The following is a 17,579-nucleotide window of genomic DNA, read 5'->3' on the forward strand; positions in this document are numbered from 1 at the left end:
CTGCACAAGGGAGGACCTTGTGAATGGTTCACAGGCAGTCAGGTACTGCAGGACACGCTGTGTCCATGCCTCACTGTGTTGTTCCATCAGCTTCTTGTAGAGCTGAGTCACACTGTTGCCCAGTGTCCTCTCCCTCATCATCCTCACCACCCGGTTGTCACATGAGTATCTAAAGAAACAACAGTATAATCATGCAAATGCTTTGGTTGGAAAAAATAACACAAATAAAAGCGCCTGATAATGAATGATTGTCATTATGAATTACCTGTATGTCAGCAAAGCTGGAAACTGACTGCGGTGGCCCATATCCAGCTGTCCTAAGATGTCCTCATTCCAAGCTGGATACTTCTTTTTGCAGCGTTTGCACTCCAGATACTCAGTGGCAAGGTCATACCACCCATCAATGTCCAAGACCTTGCGCACGGTACGGTAAAGTCCTGCCGCTGTAAGTCTGTGCTTACCACAGTCTGGGCGAACGCAGACAAGAGGAAACAACCACATCTTTAGCGGCATCCATAAGAAAATGGGCCGACAGAAGAAGAGGTCAGGTGAGGCGGGTGGCTGGGTGTTTATTAAAGGGGGCTGAGGAGGATACCACCAAAGCTTCAGCTGGGACACTATTTCTGGCTTTTCGGTTCGCATGTTGGCCTTAAACAGTGTGTTCCGGATCCACTCATGCTGGAAAGGTGGAAGATGATCTCTCCAGTGACTAGGAAGCTCAGCTGGTGGCTGATGATGAGGAAGAGCTGGTGTCTGTGCTGTTTCCGCTGATGGAGACGGACCGGCACAGGCCTCTGAGTGAACAGTAACATAAACAATATAAGGATGACTGTTATTTGATAGTAATATGCCATAAATGCAGTCCACAAACAGCCGGCGAAGCAGTAATTTTAAACAAGTATTAATAATAATTATGATTATATTTAGGAATAACAGTGAAGAAAATGGTATTAGTGTCAAGAAGCAAAGAACACAGAGTACACTTTATTGATGTAAGGAATATGGGATCAATATAGCTCTTTGAGAATGAGGATTAGATGGAATGAAAGAAGGAAAATGAGTCGTGATGAATTCAGTAAAAAAAAGTATGAGTAAAAAGTATTCACAGACATGAAGCATGCACACAGACACAATAAGGAAAAACTGTTCCTCTAATTATTAGAACAATGAATCTCCACCATCCTGTCTGCTCAGGTTGAGTGAGTGAGAAGAGCAAGCGGTGTGAAAAAATTATCCAGTGATTGTTTAGCAAAAGGTAAGTTCGGAAACGCAAATAAATACACTGACACCTTTGGACATCCTTAAGGTTTGGAAGAAGTGCACTCAAAGAATGCCTCCCGCTTGAGGCATGATGTCACATAATTCTGTATTGTAAACAAAAAATATTTTAAAATGTTTATTTATTTTCAAAAATAATGATTCTCAGTGGGTTTCCACAAAACATTCTTATAATATTTGCATTTGTGTCATATGCCACACCTGTATTTAGCTGTGCTTCACATTGTGATGCAGCAAATACTAGCTCCTCATCATCATCTTCAGCAGTGGGAATGGAAGTGCCTGGAGCACAAATGTTAAAACTATTACTGTGATTAATACATGGAGACAAACATATGTAAGATGTTGCTTACTTACCAGTAGCGAAAAGCTGCTTTTGGACCAAATGTTTGGCTTGGGGTTCTGCTGCCGGAGGAGGTAAAGTGGACTGCAGTAATGGATCTGGAAACAACAAGTGGACAAGTTTGCCATGACGATAAATGAATACATGTAGAACTGCTGTAGGGAAAATTCTATATTTACACTCCTACTAACAGGGTTTAACTGGTGACATTAGTTTTTTTGCCAGCTGTGAAGGTGACAAATGTTTGCCACGCGCCAACAGTGCTTTCACAGTGGCGGTCTGCTGTAAACCAGTTTGGATGGCTGTAGGTGGACGTGCAGAGGCACTAGAGGTTGCAGGTGGACGTGCAGAGGTACTGGAGGCTGCAGGTGGACGTGCAGGCTGATGTACACTGGTGCCCATATCAGAAGCCCGTCTTTTCAGGACATACGCCTTGAAAATGGCCATGTTAGTGTTGGGCCTGGCATCTGCCTTAACCAAGTACCTGATGAGGGATTCGGCCTCATTGCTCTGGTCATCATAAACATCCTTCATGGACCGGCCCTGAAAGTCACCAAACTCCACCATCAAGCAGCCCTGGTCTCCAGTTGCCCGGGCTTCTGCTTGCATTTCCTGCTTCCTCTTATACTTCTCTACTTCTTCTGCCATCTCTCTAATATGAGAAGTGTACTGTAGGAACAGTTGTTTATTTTCTGACAGGGGGGTTGTCTGCGCTTTCTCACTGGAAATGCTGAGCACCAAATACACTGCGTACCCCAGAGAGTTTTCCAGGAGCCATCTAAATCTCTGACCCTGGTACATCCCAAACTGAAGTTTGCAGTGAGCCAGTACTAAAAACTGGTCACTGGGATATCCACCGTTTGTGCAGACAAAAGTACTTGCCTCTGCCAGCACCTCCTCCTTCGATTTGGCCCTTCCAGACACCACATTTTGAAGTTGCTTCGCCTCCGCCGATGGCGCCATGAGGAGACGGTTTGATGTTGCTGACTGGCGACGAAAAACGGGGTATGCGTACATTTTCTGAAATGAAAATCAGAAAGAGACTATTACCTCTGTCAATCTAAAAGATACCTGTATGTTAAGTGTGTTACAATAATTTAGCAAACTACACAGCAGGACTTAAATCATGTTTTTCAGGCATTTTGGGTGACAATATGGAAAGAAATTATATGAAATATTAGATATTATTATGAAAATCTTGGCAATTACTACTAACTCCCATTATTACACTTCTTTTTTCATTACATGTTGCCCCAATAATACATTAATATGCAAATTAGATACATAGATACATTGTATAAAATGGGAAAACCCGCTTATGGCCATTTTACACACATATTGCATAAAGCAAAATGGAAGTCTATATCAAATCATTCTGTTATCTTTTATAACATAGTTGGGAATCATCTTCATACAAAGTTTGGTATATAAAATCCTGAAACCTAAACAATTTCAGGATATAAAACACTGATATAATTAAGCTATATCCTCCTGAGACCAAAAAAAGTTTAGTTAATTTAGTATTATGTGTGTCATTACATTGTTTAGAGCATAAGAAAGTTTTTTGCAAAAACGTTTTTTTTTTTTTATAATGTTCATATAGGTTATACTATGTCTTCTGTAGAGGACACTAGGACTCATTTTTTATCATTATTTTATTTAAAGACATGAATAGGCAAAAACAATGGTTTTTTTTAGATCACGTCTTTTTAAATAAAATAATAATAAAAAAATGAGTCCTAGTAGTGTCCTATACAGAAGACATAGTATAACCTATATGAACATTATAAAAATAAAAATAAACGTTTTTGCAAAAAACTTTCTTATGCTCTAAACAATGTAATGACACACAAAATACTAAATTATTAACTAAAATTTTTTTGGTCTCAGGAGGATATAGCTTAATTAGCGGCCGGCTAATTAACTTAACAGTAGCTACATGTTTTCTTTTCTGTATTTTATCATGGGAAAAGTTACAGGTTCACAGGTACTGAAGTAAACCTGTAATATACACGCTAGCTAGCTATATTGGCATGTCTAATTTTCCAAAAATACACAATGTATATGAATAAATATTAAACGATTATACAGTAATGAAGAATAGCCTTACCTGTTGCAAAGATGACAATAATAGGAGCCGCTGATTGGTCAAAAGTACGTCACAGAAGAGAAACACGATTGGTCAAAAGTAAGCCACAGGAGAGAAATGCGATTGGTCAAAAGTAAGCCACAGGAGAGAAACGCGATTGGTCAAAAGTAAGCCACAGCAGAGAAACGCGATTGGTCAAAAGTAAGCCACAGTCAAAAGTAAGCCACAGCAGAGAAACGCGATTGGCTCACGTGGGCTTACTTTGGGCTTACCTTAGCTCAATCGGTAGGAAGCAGCAAGCGCAAGCGAGAGGTAGCGGGATCGATGCCTGCATTCTCCAGTGCTGTCCATCCTTTTTACGCCCCCCTTCAAGGGGCACTACCTAGATGAGCTCTTGCGGCTCAGTGCTGCCGAAAAAGTTTTTTCGAACGAGGTACTGCACACATTCCTGGCAAAAGCAGGTCCCACCGAGATTTGAACTCGGATCGCTGGATTCAGAGCCCAGAGTGCAAACCATTACACCGTGGAACCTTGGCGTGTGTCAACTTTTCCCATGAGCAGCAGAGATTTAAGTCATTGAGTCCAAAAGCACGATAGCAAGGAGCAAATGAAGCCTTTGCTTTTTAAGCCCATGTTTCCCCAATTCCGACTCTGTTTGAGAGTGCCAATTTCACTTTCACGTCAGGAGTTGCGCATCACCTCTGTTTTTTCCCACCCTTCCGCAAATAACCTGAAATGGTTCTACCGAGATTGGAACTTGGATCGCTGGATTCAAAGCCCAGAGTGCAAACCATTACACCGTGGAACCTTGGCGTGTGTCAACTTTTCCCATGAGCAGCAGAGATTTAAGTCATTGAGTCCAAAAGCACGATAGCAAGGAGCAAATGAAGCCTTTGCTTTTTAAGCCCATGTTTCCCCAATTCCGACTCTGTTTGAGAGTGCCAATTTCACTTTCACGTCAGGAGTTGCGCATCACCTCTGTTTTTTCCCACCCTTCCGCAAATAACCTGAAATGGTTCTACCGAGATTGGAACTTGGATCGCTGGATTCAAAGCCCAAAGTGCTAACCATTACACCATGGAACCAACACTTCCTGATAGCTGGCTGTCTGAGAGGCAGATAGCGATGAGGCTAGGTGGAATCAGGTAGACTAAAAGAGGCGGACGTGGTTCCTCTGCCGAAACCCGGGATATAAATATCCTGGTTGCCCTAATCAGGCTGAAGAGATTAAAAGCAAAGCCTAATAATGGGCTCGTCCGGGATTTGAACCCGGGACCTCTCGCACCCTAAGCGAGAATCATACCCCTATACCAATGAGCCGAAACATACATCCTCCCTGCTGCTGCCGAGCCATTTCAGCTTGCATGGCTTAAAGCGCAATTTTTTGATTAAATCTACAATTAAAAGGTAGCCAGTGCAAAGTTTCCAACACAGAGGAAATGCGGCCTCTTTTTTTGTGGTCATTGGAAATCACGCTGCAGCACCTGCACACGAATAATGAGAAGCTTACTTACAGGAGCCTGGTCTGCAACACTGGACCCAGTTGATGTTGCAGGAGCAGAGGCAGCACTTGGCTGGACAGAAGGCTGTGGAGGATACTGCAGAGGAGGCTGAACAGGGCGCAGAGGAGGAGACTGCAGAGGAGACTGGGCAGGGCGCAGAGGAGGAGACTGCAGAGGAGGCTGGGCAGGGCGCAGAGGAGGAGACTGCAGAGGAGGCTGGGAAGGGCGCAGAGGAGGAGACTGCATAGGAGGCTGGGCAGGGCGCTGCAGGCCTGTGGGTGGCTGTAGTGAGGATGGTCCTGGTGCAGAGGGACAGGGGTTGAAGGCCTTGCTGGAAAGATGGGAGTTGCTCTTTCCAGTGGACAGGAAGCTCTGCAGGCGACTGGTACACCTGGCCAGGGGTCCACAATGCTGGAGGAGCAGGATAAGGGGCAGGAGAAGGGGTAGTAGCACGAGCCGGGGCAGGAGCAGGGCCTCTCGAGCCTGCAGTGGCTGGAGAAAAAAGAAAAAACTTACCCACTTACAGGGTTTGGCTGGAGACAAAATCTTTTGTGCCAGCTGTGAAGCAAATAAATGCTTCCCCCGCGCCAACAGGGCCTTCACATTGGTCGCCAGCAGTGGCCTGTTCTTAGTGGCAGTAGGTGGAGGAGGAACAGTCACAGTGGCAGTGGGCACAGCAGCAGTGAGGACAGATGCAGTGGGCACAGTGGTGGTGGGCACGTGGGCTAGAGCCTGCCTCTTCAGCACGTATGCTTTGAAAAGGGCCATATTGGTGTTAGGCCTGGCCTTTGCCTTCTTCAGGTAGGTGATGAGAGCCTGGGCCTCCTTGCTTGGGTCCTCATACACCTCCTTCATTGACCTACCCTTAAAATCCCCAAACTCCACCATCAGACATCCAGAGTCTCCTGTCCTCTGGGCCTCCTGCAGCATGACCTGTTTTTTTCTGATACACCTCTACAGCCTCGCCTACCTCCCTGATCTGCGAGGTGTATCTGAGGAACAGGTGTTTGTTGTCCGACAGCGGGTTGTCCCTCTCCTCCTCCCCCAAAACGCTGCTGACCAGATAGCAGGCATACCCCAGTGAGTTCTCCAGCAGCCACAGGAACCTCTGACCCTGGTGTTTCCCAAACTGGATCTTGCAGTGAGCCAGAACCAGGAACTGGTCTCCAGGATTCCCTCCATTCTGCCTCAAAAAGGCAGTGGCCTCAGCCAGGACCTCCTCCTTACACCTGGCCCTCCCTGCCAACACGATCTTCCTCCTATTGGCCTCCTCAGTTGGCCCCATAAGGAGTCGACCCTCAGAGGTTCTTCGTAAAACCGGGTATGCATACATAATCTGAAAGGACACAGGCATAAACAGAACGTTACATAGCTGTCATATTCCAACTGAAAGTATTTTGCTACAGCATTTGTTTTTTATGTAATTAATTATTATAATATTATAATAATTAATGAATATTATTATTATTATTATGAGCATAAGCATTATTGTTTTTTATACAACTGTGAATCACTTTGAATTGCCTTGTGTACAAATTGTAAATAGTGTGATGAACTTATTAATAAGAAAATAAATAACACTTCTTGGTACAATCTTGCTGGTATCATGCCATGCTTAAATCGTTTTGTTTTGTTTAGCTTTTGTGGCAGAGATTACTAAGAAACACCAAATATTACATAAAGGCGTTTATGACAATTCATAATAATATGATCATCAAACAGATCTAAAACTTAAAATGGTATATCAAATCGTTTTGGTATATCTTTTATAACATAGTTGAGAGTCATTTGTTGAAACAAAAAAACACTTGTTTTTGCCTATTCATGTATTTTTAAATATGTATAACATAGTATTTAAAAACATAACATAAATATGTATACTGGTGTATAACATAGTATAGTATAACATATATGAATTAAACTTTTTTTTTTAAAGGTTTTAGTAAAAATCTACTTGTGCTCAAAATAATGTAATGAATGACATAAATGAGGATGGAGGAATCGAATGAAAGCTTTTTTATACATTGGAATACTTGATCACTCGAGCGTCACTTCATAGCGTCATCAGCAGCGCTCAAAGGATCTGCCCTCATGTTGTTGCAGTTTGTTTATTTAAGAAATTCATAATAAATAATAATAAAGCAAGATACCCTGTTGAAATATGTGTAATGTGTGGTTTATATAAACTGCAAAGGTAAAGTACACTTTAAAACAGATTGTGACCGATGTGAAGGGGGAGGAGAATGTATACGTGCGTCACGTTTAGTCAATAAAACACTTCCGCATAGGATACACCTGTGTATCCTCGCTCATGACTCCTCTGAAAGCCTCCTCACTCCTCGATCCTCGCCTCCTCGCGGTGCAATTAGAGAATTGAGATGTCCTTCAAGATGGCTGAGCTCGATCGGTTTCCGGGTCATAGGATGGAGGACAGAGGAACGAGGAGACGAGGAGGGATATTGAGAAGCACCCTATGTTTCCCCAATTCCGACTCGGTTTGAGAGTGCCAATTTCACCGCCACGTCAGCAGTTGCGCATCACCTCTGTTTTTTCCCTCCCTTCCGCGAAGAACCTAAAAAATGTTCTACCGAGATTTGAACTCGGATCGCTGGATTCAAAGCCCAGAGTGCTAACCATTACACCATGGAACCAACACACCCTCCCAGCTGTCTGTCTGAGAGGCAGATAGCGATGAGGCTAGGTGGAATCAGGTGGCCTAAAGGAGGCGGGCGTGGTTCCTCTGCCGAAACCCGAGATTGAACCAGGGACCTTTAGATCTTCAGTCTAACACTCTCCCAACTGAGCTATTTCGGCCAGATACTCGTGCTGTTTAGCCTGGTAAATGAAGGTCCCACCGAGATTTGAATTCGGATCACTGGATTCAGAGCCCAGAGTGCTAACCCTTACACCATGGAACCTCGGCGTGTGTCAACTTTTCCCATGAGGTGCAGAGATTTCAGTCATTCAGTCCAGAAGCGCGATAGCAAGGAGCAAAAGAAGCCTTTGCCTTTTAAGCCCATGTTTCCCCAATTCCGACTCGGTTTGAGAGTGTCAATTTCACCGCCACGTCAGCAGTTGCGCATCACCTCTGTTTTTCCCCTCCCTTCCGCAAAGATCCTAAAAAGGTTCCACCGAGATTTGAACTCGGATCGCTGGATTCAAAGCCCAGAGTGCTAACCATTACACCATGAAACCAAAACACCCTGCTAACTGGCTGTCTGAGAGGTGGAATAAGGTAGAGTAAAAGAGGCGGAGGTTGTTCCTCTGCCGAAACCCGGGATTGAACCAGGGACCTTTAGATCTTCAGTCTAACGCTCTCCCAACTGAGCTATTTCGGCCAGGTACTTGTGTGGTTTAGCCAGCATGGATGTATGGGAGACTGCCTGTCATTTTCGAGAAAAGCAGAACGAAGGTCACAGAGAGAAAATGAGTGGCCCGTACGGGGATCGAACCCGCGACCTTGGCGTTATTAGCACCACGCTCTAACCAACTGAGCTAACCGGCCTCTCTCTGGCACATTTTATCCCCAATTGCTCAGAAATATCCTGGTTGCCCTAATCAGGCTGAAGAGATTAAAAGCAAAGCCTAATAATGGGCTCGTCCGGGATTTGAACCCGGGACCTCTCGCACCCTAAGCGAGAATCATACCCCTAGACCAACGAGCCGAAACATACATCCTACGTGCTGCTGTCGGGCCGCAAACATTTCAGCTTCCATGGCTTAAAGCGCAATTTTCTTATTAAATCAACAATTAAAAGGTAGCCGGTGCAAAGTTTCCAGCACAGAGGAAATGGGGCCTCTTTTTTTGTGGTCATTGGAAATCACGCTGCAGGACCTGCACACGAATAATGAGAAGCTTACTTACAGGAGCCTGGTCTGCAACACTGGACCCAGTTGATGTTGCAGGAGCAGAGGCAGCACTTGGCTGGACAGAAGGCTGTGGAGGAGACTGCAGAGGAGGCTGAGCAGGGCGCAGAGGAGGAGACTGCAGAGGAGGCTGGGCAGGGCGCAGAGAAGGAGACTGCAGAGGAGGCTGGGCAGGGTGCACAGGAGGAGACTGCAGAGGAGGCTGGGCAGGGTGCAGAGGAGGAGACTGCAGAGGAGGCTGGGCAGGGCGCTGCAGTCCTGTGGGTGGCTGTAGTGAGGATGGTCCTGGTGCAAAAGGACAGGGGTTGAAAGCCTTGCTGGAAAGATGGGAGATGCTCTTTCCAGTGGACAGGAAGCTCTGCAGGCGACTGGGACACCTGGCCAGGGGTCCACAATGCTGGAGGAGCAGGATAAGGGGCAGGAGCAGGGGCAGTAGCACGAGCCGGGGCAGGAGCAGGGCCTCTCGAGCCTGCAGTGGCTGGAGAAAAAAGAAAAAACTTACCCACTTACAGGGTATGGCTGGAGACAAAATCTTTTGTGCCAGCTGTGAAGCAAATAATTGCTTCCCCCGCGCCAACAGGGCCTTCACATTGGTCGCCAGCAGTGGGCTGTTCTTAGTGGCAGTAGGTGGAGGAGGAACAGACACAGTGGCAGTGGGCACAGCAGCAGTGAGGACAGATGCAGTGGGCACAGTGGCGGTGGGCACGTGGGCTGGAGCCTGCCTCTTCAGCACGTATGCTTTGAAAAGGGCCATATTGGTGTTAGGCCCGGCCTTTGCCTTCTTCAGGTAGGTGATGAGAGCCTGGGCCTCCTTGCTTGGGTCCTCATACACCTCCATTATTGACCTACCCTTAAAATCCCCAAACTCCACCATCAGACACCAAGAGTCTCCTGTCCTCTGGGCCTCCTGCAGCATGGCCTGTTTTTTTCTGATACACCTCTACAGCCTCGCCTACCTCCCTGATCTGCGAGGTGTATCTGAGGAACAGGTGTTTGTTGTCCGACAGCGGGTTGTCCCTCTCCTCCTCCCCCAAAATGCTGCTGACCAGATAGCAGGCATACCACAGTGAGTTCTTCAGCAGCCACAGGAACCTCTGACCCTGGTGTTTCCCAAACTGGATCTTGCAGTGAGCCAGAACCAGGAACTGGTCTCCAGGATTCCCTCCATTCTGCCTCACAAAGGCAGTGGCCTCAGCCAGGACCTCCTCTTTACACCTGGCCCTCCCTGCCAACACGATCTTCCTCCTATTGGCCTCCTCAGTTGGCCCCATAAGGAGTCGACCCTCAGAGGTTCTTCGTAAAACCGGGTATGCATACATAATCTGAAAGGACACAGGCATAAACAGAACGTTACATAGCTGTCATATTCCAACTGAAAGTATTTTACTACAGCATTTTTTTTATGTAATTAATTATTATAATATTATAATAATTAATGATTATTATTATTATGAGCATAAGCATTATTGTTTTTTATACAACTGTGAATCACTTTGAATTGCCTTGTGTACAAATTGTAAATAGTGTGATGAACTAATTAATAAGAAAATAAATAACACTTCTTGGTACAATCTTGCTGGTATCATGCCATGCTTAAATCGTTTTGTTTTGTTTAGCTTTTGTGGCAGAGATTACTAAGAAACACCAAATATAACATAAAGGCGTTTATGACAATTCATAATACTATGATCATCAAACAGATCTAAAACTTAAAATGGTATATCAAATCGTTTTGGTATATCTTTTATAATATAGTTGAGAATCATTTGTTGAAACAAAAAAACACTTGTTTTTGTCTATTCATGTCTTTTTAAATATGTATAACATAGTATTTAAAAAGATAACATAAATATGTATACTGGTGTATAACATAGTATAGTATAACATATATGAATTAAACTTTTTTTTTAAAAGGTTTTAGTAAAAATCTTCTTGTGCTCAAAATAATGTAATGAATGACACAAAAAATACTAAATTAACAACAACAAAAAAATGGTTTAAGGAGGATATAGCTTAATTAGCGGTCGGCTAATTATCTTGACAGTAGTGACATGTTTTTTACTGTATATCATGGTAAAGTTGCAGGTTCACATGTACAGAAGAAAACGTGTGCTATTACACGCTAGCTGGCTTTATTGCCATGTTTAATTGTCTAAAAACAAACACTGTTTATGAATAAATAATGATCGATTATAGAGTCGTGAAGAATAGACTTACCTGTTGCAAAGATTGCAAAGATGACGATAATAACAGTGGTCGCCGATTGGTCAAAAGTAAGCCACAGGAGCAGAGCCAGGAGAGAAACGCGATTGGTCAAAAGTAAGCCACAGGAGAGAAAGGCGATTGGTCAAAAGTAAGCCACAGGAGAGAAACACGATTGGTCAAAAGTAAGCCACAGGAGAGAACGCGATTGGTCAAAAGTAAGCCACAGCATAGAAACACAATTGGCTCACGTGGGCTTACTTTGGGCTTACTTTGGCTCAATCGGTAGGAAGCAGTAGGCGCAAGCGAGAGGTAGTGGGATCGATGCCTGCATTCTCCAGTGCTGTCCATCCTTTTTACGCCCCACTTCAAGGGGCACTACCTAGATGAGCTCTTGCGGCTCAGTGCTGCCGAAAAAGTTTTTTCGAACGAGGTACTGCACACATTCCTGGCAAAAGCAGGTCCCACCGAGATTTGAACTCGGATCGCTGGATTCAGAGCCCAGAGTGCTAACCATTACACCATGGAACCTTGGCGTGTGTCAACTTTTCCCATGAGCAGCAGAGATTTAAGTCATTGAGTCCAGAAGCACGATAGCAAGGATTTAAGTCATTGAGTCCAGAAGCACGATAGCAAGGAGCAAATGAAGCCTTTGCTTTTTAAGCCCATGTTTCCCCAATTCCGACTCAGTTTGAGAGTGCCAATTTCACCGCCACGTCAGCAGTTGCGCATCACCTCTGTTTCTTCCCTCCCTTCCGCAAAGAACCTAAAAAGGTTCCACCGAGATTGGAACTCGGATTTCTGGATTCAAAGACCAGAGTGCTAATCATTACACCATGGAACCAACACACTCTGCTAGCTGGCTGTCTGAGAGGGAGATAGCGATGAGGCTAGGTGGAATCAGGTAGACTAAAAGAGGCGGACGTGGTTCCTCTGCCGAAACCCGGTATTGAACCAGGGACCTTTAGATCTTCAGTCTAACGCTCTCCCAACTGAGCTATTTCAGCCAGATACTTGTATGGTTTAGCCAGCAGGTATGTCTGGGAGACCGCCTGTCATTTTCGAGAAGAGCAGAGCGAAGGTCCCAGAGAGAAAATGAGTGGCCCGTACGGGGATGAAAACCCGCCACCTTGGCGTTATTAGCACCACGCTCTAAGCAACTGAGCTAACCGGCCTCTCTCTGGCACATTTTATCCCCAATTTCTCACAAATATCCTGGTTGCCCTAATCAGGCTGAAGAGATTAAAAGCAAAGCCTAATAATGGGCTCGTCTGGGATTTGAACCCGGGACCTCTCGCACCCTAAGCGAGAATCATACCCCTAGACCAACGAGCCAAAACATACATCCTCCCTGCTGCTGCCGGGCCGCAAACATTTCAGCTTCCATGGCTTAAAGCGCAATTTTTTGATTAAATCTACTATTAAAAGGTAGCCAGTGCAAAGTTTCCAGCACAGAGGAAAAGCGGCCTCTTTTTTTGTGGTCATTGGAAATCACGCTGCAGGACCTGCACACGAATAATGAGAAGCTTACTTACAGGAGCCTGGTCTGCAACACTGGACCCAGTTGATGTTGCAGGAGCAGAGGCAGCACTTGGCTGGACAGAAGGCTGTGGAGGAGACTGCAGAGGAGGCTGAGCAGGGCGCAGAGGAGGAGACTGCAGAGGGGCTGGGCAGGGCGCAGAGGAGGAGACTGCAGAGGAGGCTGGGCAGGCCGCAGAGGAGGAGACTGCAGAGGAGGCTGGGCAGGGCGCTGCAGTCCTGTGGGTGGCTGTAGTGAGGATGGTCCTGGTGCAGAGGGACAGGGGTTGAAGGCCTTGCTGGAAAGATTGGAGTTGCTTTTTCCAGTGGACAGGAAGCTCTGCAGGCGACTGGGACACCTGGCCAGGGGTCCACAATGCTGGAGGAGCAGGATAAGGGGCAGGAGCAAGGGCAGTAGCACGAGCCGGGGCAGGAGCAGGGCCTCTGGAGCCTGCAGTGGCTGGAGAAAAAAGAAAAAAACTTACCCACTTACAGGGTTTGGCTGGAGACAAAATCTTTTGTGCCAGCTGTGAAGCAAATAAATGCTTCCCCCGCGCCAACAGGGCCTACACATTGGTCGCCAGCAGTGGCCTGTTCTTAGTGGCAGTAGGTGGAGGAGGAACAGACACAGTGGCAGTGGGCACAGCATCAGTGAGGACAGATGCAGTGGGCACAGTGGTAGTGGGCACGTGGGCTGGAGTAATGTATATAATAATGTAATGAATGACACAAAAAAATACTAAATTAACAACAACAAAAAATGGTTTAAGGAGGATATAGCTTAATTAGCGGTCGGCTAATTATCTTGACAGTAGTGGCATGTTTTTTACTGTATATCATGGTAAAGTTGCAGGTTCACATGTACAGAATAAAACGTGTGCTATTACACGCTAGCTAGCTTTATTGGCATGTTTAATTGTCCAAAAACAAACACTGTTTATGAATGAATAATGATCGATTATACAGTCGTGAAGAATAGACTTACCTGTTGGAAAGATTGCAAAGATGACGATAATAATAGCGGTCGCCGATTGGTCAAAAGTAAGCCACAGGAGCAGAGCCAGGAGAGAAACGCGATTGGTCAAAAGTAAGCCACAGGAGAGAAAGGCGATTGGTCAAAAGTAAGCCACAGGAGAGAAAAACGATTGGTCAAAAGTAAGCCACAGGAGAGAACGCGATTGGTCAAAAGTAAGCCACAGCAGAGAAACACGATTGGCTCACGTGGGCTTACTTTGGGCTTACTTTGGCTCAATCGGTAGGAAGCAGTAGGCGCAAGCGAGAGGTAGTGGGATCGATGCCTGCATTCTCCAGTGCTGTCCATCCTTTTTACGCCCCCCTTCAAGGGGCACTACCTAGATGAGCTCTTGCGGCTCAGTGCTGCCGAAAATGTTTTTTCGAACGAGGTACTGCACACATTCCTGGCAAAAGCAGGTCCCACCGAGATTTGAACTCGGATCGCTGGATTCAGAGCCAAGAGTGCAAACCATTACACCATGGAACCTTGGCGTGTGTCAACTTTTCCCATGAGCAGGAGAGATTTAAGTCATTGAGTCCAAAAGCACGATAGCAAGGAGCAAATGAAGCCTTTGCTTTTTAAGCCCATGTTTCCCCAATTCCGACTCTGTTTGAGATTGCCAATTTCACTGCCACGTCAGCAGTTGCGCATCACCTCTGCTTTTTCCCACCCTTCCGCAAAGAACCTAAAAAGGTTCTACCGAGATTGGAACTTGGATCGCTGGATTCAAAGCCCAAAGTGCTAACCATTACACCATGGAACCAACACTTCCTGATAGCTGGCTGTCTGAGAGGCAGATAGCGATGAGGCTAGGTGGAATCAGGTAGACTAAAAGAGGCGGACGTGGACGTCATTGGAAATCACGCTGCAGCACCTGCACACGAATAATGAGAAGCTTAGATACAGGAGCCTGGTCTGCAACACTGGACCCAGTTGATGTTGCAGGAGCAGGGGCAGCACTTGGCTGGACAGAAGGCTGTGGAGGAGACTGCAGAGGAGGCTGAACAGGGCGCAGAGGAGGAGACTGCAGAGGAGGCTGGGCAGGGCGCAGAGGAGGAGACTGCAGAGGAGGCTGGGCAGAGCGCAGAGGAGGAGACTGCAGAGGAGGCTGGGCAGGGTGCAGAGGAGGAGACTGCAGAGGAGGCTGGGCAGGGCGCTGCAGTCCTGTGGGTGGCTGTAGTGAGGATGGTCCTGGTGCAGAGGGACAGGGGTTGAAGGCCTTGCTGGAAAGATGGAAGTTGCTCTTTCCAGTGGACAGGAAGCTCTGCAGGCGACTGGGACACCTGGCCAGGGGTCCACAATGCTGGAGGAGCAGGATAAGGGGCAGGAGCAGGGGCAGTAGCACGAGCCGGGGCAGGAGCAGGGCCTCTCGAGCCTGCAGTGGCTGGAGCGTAAAAAAACACAACAAAATTATCTTATTGTTTTAGACTTTCACTGCATGACTTTCTCAGCTCTGCTGGACAGCTACTGCGATTACAAGGTTTACTGCAAAGCATGTATGATTAGTAGAGAGATGACAAGATGATGAAAAGATGGAAGGAAGCAGTGAAAATCATCCTGTTTTTCATCCAAGCACCATTAGAAGAAATACAAGAAGAAAAAAAGATGGGATCAGCCAAGTGTGAAGCGAAGCAGACCAAACACTACAACAGCCACTTATTCCAAGGGGAGTAAGGGAACCCAGGCTGTTCGTGGTATTTTGCCCATTCATTTAAGTTGCCATTGTCAGCACCGACACTTCGAGGTCCGCGTGCTCGAAATGGACGACACGAGCTGATATTCAGCGGTGCCGTGTCACTTTTCCAAAATCGCATATAAAGTGGCCGAGATTAGCATATATTACCATAGGCTCTCTGTGGACGCCTCTGGGGGTGCCATTGCACCGCGTGGGAGTCCACCAAGTGCTTTTGGGGTCCGCCAACTACCTACTCTTCACCATAGTCCTCTTCAGTACCATGAAGTGCCTATTTTGACCCCTAACCACCTATTTTCTTCTTCATTGCCACGAAGTGCCTATGGGGTCCCCTAACCACCTAAACTTCACCTTAGTCTTCCTCAGTGCCACGAAGTGCCTATTTTGACCCCTAACCACCTATTTTCTTCTTCATTGCCACAAAGTGCCTATGGGGTCCCCTAACCACCTAAACTTCACCGTAGTCTTCCTCAGTACCACGAAGTGCCTATTTTGACCCCTAACCACCTATTTTCTTCTCCATTGCCACGAAGTGCCTATGGGGTCCCCTAACCACCTAAACTTCACCGTAGTCTTCCTCAGTACCACGAAGTGTGTATTTTGACCCCTGACCACCTATTTTCTTCTCCATTGCCACGAAGTGCCTATGGGGTCCCTCGACCACCTAAACTTCACCGTAGTCTTCCTCAGTACCACAAAGTGCCTATTTTGACCCCTAACCACCTGTTTTTTGTCTCAAGTCACTGTGTCTCTAACTCTGAGCCGAAAAGTCACAGGGCCTCGAAATTCGGCGTGAGGGTAGCCCAGCGGGCCCCGGGGCGAGATCCTTAGTTTCAAGGTTCTACGTGGTTCCCAAGTGTGCGTTTCGGCGGTTCGGCCTGATCCACACATGGTTCAGCTTTCTCCATCCCCCAGGGTCTTTCTGGGCCCCAGTGACAGCAGGCAGATCAAGTTTGGGGCCGCCAGGGCCCCCGGGGGCCGAACGGCAAAGCGTCCCACGTACAACTTATCCCATTGATTTTCATAGGTGTTCTGTGGACATTGGGCCACAAGTGGTTTTTTTGTGTGACTAGACGCTCCCCTCTCTGTGTGCCTTCCGGGGCCGAGTGACGCAGCTTTCCAAGAAGTTTCGGGCCCCTAGCACCTCCAGGGGCCGAACGAGGTTCAGTGACACGTGCAACTTATTCAATGCGATTTCACAGGTACTTGGTGGACGGTGGTCCGATCGGCCCGAAATTGACACGTACGTCCCGTCACGGGCCCCTGGGACGGGTTCTAGAGTTCCGCGTCCCTCTGACCTTTTTTTGCGCTAATTGGCCACCAACAGCCCCATGGAACAAGTTGCACGTGAGACGTCAAAAAAACAGGGGCCAAAAGGGGTCGAAAGGCACGGCGGTGGTCCGGGGGCCCCGGGTTCTAGATCACGGGTTTGGTGGTTCTAAATCGGTTCCGAGTATGTGTTTCAGCAAAACGGTTCGAAGGAAACGCCCGATCGGCCCGAAACTGACGTATGCGTCCCGTCACGGGCCCCTGGGACGGGTTCTAGAGTTCCGCGTCCAGAGCTGCTCGTTTGGCCAAAAAACACCCCCTTGACCTGGAAGCGCCTGTGAAGTTTGAACTGAACAAGTTGCACGTGGGAGGCCGAAAACACAGGGGTCGAAAGGTCGCACCGCCTCCAAATTCGCCGCCCTGGTAGTCGAGGGGCCCCCGGTTCTAGATCCCGGATCGCAGGGTTCTAGATCGGTTCCAAGTGTATCGTTTTTTTGTGCAAAAATCTCCTCACTTTTGGTTCTACAGAGCATATGTCTTTCTGTGTGTGCAAGAGGGCTGCCATTCATTGGACCATGTGCTCGGTGAAGGGTGGACAGAAAGGTCCGATCGGCCCGAAACCGACGTATGCATCCCGTCACGGGGCCCTGGGACGGGTTCTAGAGTTCCGAGTCCCTCTGACCTTTTTTCGCACTAATTGGCCACCAACAGCCCCATGGAATAAGTTGCACGTGGGACGTCAAATAAACAGGGGCCAAAAGGGGTCGAAAGGTCGCAGCGGCCCCAAATTCCGCACGACGGTT

The 17,579-nt window shown here is 47.0% G+C and overlaps 8 non-coding genes across 8 annotated transcripts; all 8 read right to left on the minus strand.

The window, feature by feature from the left end:
* Positions 1–7,953: 7,953 nt before the first annotated feature.
* trnaf-gaa (transfer RNA phenylalanine (anticodon GAA)) lies at positions 7,954–8,026 on the minus strand. The gene has a single exon. It is a non-coding gene; the product is annotated as a tRNA-Phe (tRNA).
* Positions 8,027–8,335: 309 nt separating this feature from the next.
* trnaq-uug (transfer RNA glutamine (anticodon UUG)) lies at positions 8,336–8,407 on the minus strand. The gene has a single exon. It is a non-coding gene; the product is annotated as a tRNA-Gln (tRNA).
* Positions 8,408–8,477: 70 nt separating this feature from the next.
* On the minus strand, positions 8,478–8,550 carry trnaf-gaa (transfer RNA phenylalanine (anticodon GAA)). Its single transcript has one exon. It is a non-coding gene; the product is annotated as a tRNA-Phe (tRNA).
* Positions 8,551–8,643: 93 nt separating this feature from the next.
* On the minus strand, positions 8,644–8,717 carry trnai-aau (transfer RNA isoleucine (anticodon AAU)). The gene has a single exon. It is a non-coding gene; the product is annotated as a tRNA-Ile (tRNA).
* An 88-nt stretch (positions 8,718–8,805) lies between these two features.
* On the minus strand, positions 8,806–8,877 carry trnap-agg (transfer RNA proline (anticodon AGG)). Its single transcript has one exon. It is a non-coding gene; the product is annotated as a tRNA-Pro (tRNA).
* A 2,863-nt stretch (positions 8,878–11,740) lies between these two features.
* On the minus strand, positions 11,741–11,812 carry trnaq-cug (transfer RNA glutamine (anticodon CUG)). Its single transcript has one exon. It is a non-coding gene; the product is annotated as a tRNA-Gln (tRNA).
* Positions 11,813–12,215: 403 nt separating this feature from the next.
* On the minus strand, positions 12,216–12,288 carry trnaf-gaa (transfer RNA phenylalanine (anticodon GAA)). Its single transcript has one exon. It is a non-coding gene; the product is annotated as a tRNA-Phe (tRNA).
* A 256-nt stretch (positions 12,289–12,544) lies between these two features.
* Positions 12,545–12,616, minus strand: trnap-agg (transfer RNA proline (anticodon AGG)). The gene has a single exon. It is a non-coding gene; the product is annotated as a tRNA-Pro (tRNA).
* Positions 12,617–17,579: the final 4,963 nt, after the last annotated feature.

Source organism: Siphateles boraxobius, unplaced genomic scaffold (assembly GCF_051911475.1).
Source record: "Siphateles boraxobius isolate OS27281-9 unplaced genomic scaffold, OSU_SipBor_1 269, whole genome shotgun sequence".
Lineage (NCBI taxonomy): Eukaryota > Metazoa > Chordata > Actinopteri > Cypriniformes > Leuciscidae > Siphateles > Siphateles boraxobius.